This window comes from Oncorhynchus gorbuscha, unplaced genomic scaffold (assembly GCF_021184085.1).
Source record: "Oncorhynchus gorbuscha isolate QuinsamMale2020 ecotype Even-year unplaced genomic scaffold, OgorEven_v1.0 Un_scaffold_3116, whole genome shotgun sequence".
NCBI classification, from domain to species: Eukaryota; Metazoa; Chordata; class Actinopteri; order Salmoniformes; family Salmonidae; genus Oncorhynchus; species Oncorhynchus gorbuscha.
Genome location: NW_025747454.1, coordinates 37,501 through 43,665, shown reverse-complemented (window position 1 = coordinate 43,665; position 6,165 = coordinate 37,501).

The window sequence follows — 6,165 nt, the reverse complement described above, 5'->3', positions numbered from 1 at the left end:
CTGTACTCAGGAGAAGTTTCTTTGTACTCAGGAGACAAGGTTTGTTGTTAGCGCTATTGTTTCGCCTTTGTCGCGTCGTCTCACTTTCTATACCGACTTCTCTCTTCTGCATTCTCACCACCATCTTAAATTGGAATGGAGAGGAGGGAAAATGGGCGACCATTAACAACTCGCTCTTCCTCCTGCTGCTGCTCCTCCTGCTGCTGCTCCCCTCTCCTGCTGCTCCTGTTGCTGCTGCTCCCCTCTCCTGCTGCTCCTCCTGCTGCTGCTCCCTCTCCTGCTGCTCCTGTTGCTGCTGCTCCCTCTCCTGCTGCTCCTGTTGCTGCTGCTCATCCTGCTGCTGCTCCTCGTGCTGCTGCTGCTCCCTCTCCTGCTGCTCCTGCTGCTGCTGCATCTGCTGCTTCTTCTGTGGTTTTTATATGGCGGTTGGCAACCAACTTTAAGGTGCATTACTACCACCAACTGTAGTGGAGTGCGGACCAGAGACAGAGAAGGTCTGAATCCTTCCCATTGTTCTCATCTCCTTAATAAGGCAACGATATAAATCATTAAATACGACTATCTCCTGAAGATTTCCCCAGCAGTTCACTTAAAGCTCTTCAACACCATTACTCCTTAAAATATAATAACTATCTCTCCCCTTTTCCCCCCTCCCATATTGCTGGCACTAAAATAGAATGTGTTCCTTTGTCTCCATCTCCTCTGGTTAGCGATGACACCTCCCAGACGGATGCTTTCCCACCAATCAACTGTTAAGCCTGGTGTGTCCAAACCTTTGTTTCCTCCGTTCCCTCTCCACCTGAGAATATTGCTGTCGTCACCTTTTCCTGGAAGACAGGTGTCTTTCCATTGGTTTCTCCCTGTTCCACAACTCTTTCCATTGGTTTCTCCCTGTTCCACAACTCTTTCCATTGGTTTCTCCCTGTTCCACAACTCTTTCCATTGGTTTCTCCCTGTTCCACAACTCTTTCCATTGGTTTCTCCCTGTTCCACAACTCTTTCCATTGGTTTCTCCCTGTTCCACAACTCTTTCCATTGGTTTCTCCCTGTTCCACAACTCTTTCCATATGAATATTAGGATGTTGGAGAGCCTGCTTGGCAAGAACATCCACTTCCTCATTCCCCTGTACTCCAACATGAGCTGGTACCTAGAAGGAACCCCACAAATACCCTCTGGCTGCAGAAATAGTCATTATAATGGGCTTATGGGTATTGTAGTCACCAACATTGCCATGCCAGGTGCCATGCTCAGCCATCGTCTGTCACCAGAGATAATGTATCAGCTATATCTGCAGCTAGGACCTTTAGCACCATGCACCACCATCTTCTGTCCTCAGTATAGCTTTCAGACTGCTCCAAAACGCCTGTCTCTTCCTCTCAGACCAGCCCCGGGACACTCCAGGTAGCTCTGCTGCCTCCGCATTGTCCGCAGGTTCGGGAACTTCTAGGCAGAGAGTCTGGAGGATGGACTCCAAGAGGAGGAAGACCAGGAGTCCTGTTGTACACTGCCTTCAGGAGATATGAACCTCAGACCCACAGTGAGTTGCCTTCAGGAGATATGAACCTCAGACCACGATGAGTTGCCTTCAGGAGATATGAACCTCAGACCCACAGTGAGTTGCCTTCAGGAGATATGAACCTCAGACCATGATGAGTTGCCTTCAGGAGATATGCATCTCAGACCCACAGTGAGTTGCCTTCAGGAGATATGAACCTCAGACCACAGTGACTTGCCTTCAGGAGATATGAATCTCAGACCCACAGTCAGTTGCCTTCAGGACACAAGGTGGTTTTAATCCAGTGAGGTCCTCATCATCTAGTCTATCGATGGTGTTGTGGGAAAATGTCTAAATATTGGGGTGTCGTCGGGCAGATTTGGTGGCATGCTGTTGAGATTTCTGATAGGATAAATTCTTTATTCTCTTGTCTTGAAGTGACACACACAGGCCCAATCCTCTCTCTCTCCTCCTCTGGAAGCACACAGTGGGACTGTCAGGAGGGATGGGATGGCAACGGGACAAAAGGCACCACGTAGTCTCACCGACCTGGTGATGTGGAGAGGATCTGTGTCTGCACCACGTAGTCTCACCGACCTGGTGATGTGGAGAGGATCTGTGTCTGCACCACGTAGTCTCACCGACCTGGTGATGTGGAGAGGATCTGTGTCTGCACCACGTAGTCTCACCGACCTGGTGATGTGGAGAGGATCTGTGTCTGCACCACGTAGTCTCACCGACCTGGTGATGTGGAGAGGATCTGTGTCTGCACCACGTAGTCTCACCGACCTGGTGATGTGGAGAGGATCTGTGTCTGCACCACGTAGTCTCACCGACCTGGTGATGTGGAGAGGATCTGTGTCTGCACCACGTAGTCTCACCGACCTGGTGATGTGGAGAGGATCTGTGTCTGCACCACGTAGTCTCACCGACCTGGTGATGTGGAGAGGATCTGTGTCTGCACCACGTAGTCTCACTCCAGGCTCTTGTCATCTCTCCTGTCTGGACTACTGCAACTCTCCGTTGGCTGGTCTCCCCTCTTGTGCCATCAAACCCCCTGTAACTCATCCAGAACGCAGCAGCCCGCCTGGTTATCAACCTTCCCAACTTCTCTCATGTCACCCCGCTCCTCCACACACTCCACTGGTTTCCAATCAAAGCTCACATCCACTACAAGAGACGCAAGAGATTCATATCTATGTCACTCACTTCCTTTACCACCAAAACCAAGGTGTTTTAAAGATATACATTTCTCAGGGTAGCAAAGTCATTGATGTTCCCCGGAAATGGCATTTACGCTTCCCGAGCGCAAGGAATTGAAGGTGTGTTAGGTTTTTAATGGGATCTTGGCAATAGATGACTGTCATATATTAGTTGCTTGATAATTCCAGGATCTGGAGTTGAGGCAATGACAGATCCAGGATGGTTGACAAGGAGTTGTGAGATACATTTAGGAACTGGAGCCTGACAGTGTGAGCCAACGCATTGGGTCAGTCCAGGAACTGGAGCCTGACAGTGTGAGCCAACGCATTGGGTCAGTCCAGGAACTGGAGCCTGACAGTGTTAGCCAACGCATTGGTTCAGTCCAGGAACTGGAGCCTGACAGTGTGAGCCAACGCATTGGGTCAGTCCAGGAACTGGAGCCTGACAGTGTGAGCCAACGCATTGGGTCAGTCCAGGAACTGGAGCCTGACAGTGTGAGCCAATGCATTGGTCAGTCCAGGAACTGGAGCCTGACAGTGTGAGCCAACGCATTGGGTCAGTCCAGGAACTGGAGCCTGACAGTGTGAGCCAACGCATTGGGTCAGTCCAGGAACTGGAGCCTGACAGTGTGAGCCAACGCATTGGGTCAGTCCAGGAACTGGAGCCTGACAGTGTGAGCCAACGCATTGGTTCAGTCCAGGAACTGGAGCCTGGTAGTGTGAGCCAACGCATTGGGTCAGTCCAGGAAGGTCCTCATAATCTAATCTATCGATGTTGTTGTGTGAGATGTCTACGTATTGGGTGTCGTCGGGCAGATTTGGTGGAACGCTGCTGAGATTCTGAGTCTAAAATATAAGGTTGATTAAGAAAGTTAGGTACAGTATAATATCAGGTTGATTAAGACAGTTAGGTACAGTATAATATAAGGTTGATTAAGACAGTTAGGTACAGTATAATATAAGGTTGATTAAGACAGTTAGGTACAGTATAATATAAGGTTGATTAAGACAGTTAGGTACAGTATAATATAAGGTTGATTAAGACAGGTAGGTACAGTATAATATAAGGTTGATTAAGACAGTTAGGTACAGTATAATATAAGGTTGATTAAGACAGTTAGGTACAGTATAATATAAGGTTGATTAAGACAGTTAGGTACAGTATAATATAAGGTTGATTAAGACAGTTAGGTACAGTATAATATAAGGTTGATTAAGACAGTTAGGTACAGTATAATATAAGGTTGATTAAGACAGTTAGGTACAGTATAATATAAGGTTGATTAAGACAGTTAATTCAGTATAATATAAGGTTGAATTAAAACCAATTAGGTAAATCAAAAAGTTACCTTTACCTGACAGTAGTTTCTTTAGAATTCTATAGACTGGTTGATTGTGAGTCCTCAGCCCCAATGGGGCAATATAAAACAGTCACCTTACCTGGCCAGTATAATATAAGGTTCTACCTAGACTGGTTAGGTTGTGAGTATCAGCCCCAATAGGGAAAATCAAAACAGTCACCTTTACCTGGCCATAATTCTAAGGTTCTACCTAAGACAGGTTCACATTGTAAGTCCTCAGCTTGAATAAGACTGTGAGTTGGACATTTAAAACTATAAGTGTGTGATTAGGACTTCAGCTCCAAAAAACTGCGGTTTACATTTCTAAGACAATTAGGTACAGTATAATGTAAGGTCTTCAGCTCCAATAGTCTGTGAGTTGGTACATTTCTAAACTATAAGTTGTATTAAGAGTCTTCAGCTACAGTAAAATATAAGGTTGATTAAGACAGTTAGGTACAGTATAATATCAAGTGTTGATTAAACAAAGTTAGGTAGAGTATAATATAAGGTTGATTAAGAACACTTCTCCAATCTTGCCATACAAGAGGTTGATTAAGACAGTTAGGTAGAAAACAAAGTTTTTAAATATATTTCAGTTTTATCGATTTATATATTATTTATCAAACTGTTTTTAAGTTGACACCATTTTATAATGGAATGTGGAAGTGGAATATAAAACCAATGGGGCAAATCAAAAGAGATGTATTTACAGAATATAATTTAGATATAATAGAGATGTATTTACATTGAATATAATCCTAGCCCCAATGGGGCAAATTTAAAATAGTCACCTATATAATAGTTTCTTTAGATTATAATAGATATAATAGAGATGTATTTACAGCCCCAATCTATATAAAAGATGTCATTTACCTGAATATAATCTATATAATAGAGATGGTTTACAGAATATAATCTATATAATAGAAAAATCAAAATAGAATATAATCTATTAATAGAGATGTATTTACAGAATATAATCTATATAATAGAGATTGTATTTACAGAATATAATCAAATAAAGAGATGTATTTACAGAATATAATCTATATAATACCTAGACTGGTTTACAGAATATAATCTATATAATAGAGATGTATTTAAAATAGTCATCTATATACCTAGAGATGTATTTTTAGGTTATAATCTATATAATAGAGATGTATTTACAGCCCCAATATAAAATAAAAGATGTATTTACAGAATATAATCTATATAATAGATGGTTTACAGAATATAATCTATATAATAGAGATGTATTTGGAATATAATCTATATAATAGAAGATGTATTTACAGAATATAATCTATATAATAGAGATGTATTTACAGAATATAATCTATATATAAAGATGTATTTACAGAATATAATCTATATAATAGAGATGTATTTACAGAATATAATCTATATATCTGTGAGTTTTACATTTATAAACTATAAGTGTGATGTAGTTTACAGAATATAATAGTCTAATGAGTTGTATTTACTAAACTATAAGTGTGTATTGTGAGTCTGTTTTGCAGGAAAGTAGAATCAAAGTTGGACATTTTTTAAAAATGTGAATATTATTGATTTTCTGGGGAAATTCCAGAGGCTCAGTTTTTTAAAACAGAACACTTTCAGGTCTTGCCAATGTTTACAAGAGGGTTTTCTTCTGTTGGAGAGACAGACCAAAGTTTGGTGGCTGGTTGAGATTCATGTTTAATGAAACAAAGTAAACATCTTTCAAATACAAAAAGTTTTAAGTTGACAGCCATTTTATGGTGCAAAGTATTTACAGGAGCAATCACCCAGATATAATAGAGATGTATTTACAGAATATAATAGATATAATAGAGATGTATTTACAGAATATAATCTATATAATAGAGATGTATTTACAGAAATAATAGATAAATAAAGATGTATTTACAGAATATAATCTATATAATAGAGATGAAATTACAGAAATAAAGGTATAATCTACAATAATAGAGATGTTTTACAGAATATAATCCTAATAAATTATTCAATGTAGAATCAAAGTCATTTTTTAAAAATGTTTTTTTTATTGATAAAATGTGAATATTATTGATCTTCTGGGGAAATTCCACTTATTTTTGCCGAAAACAAGATAATATATTC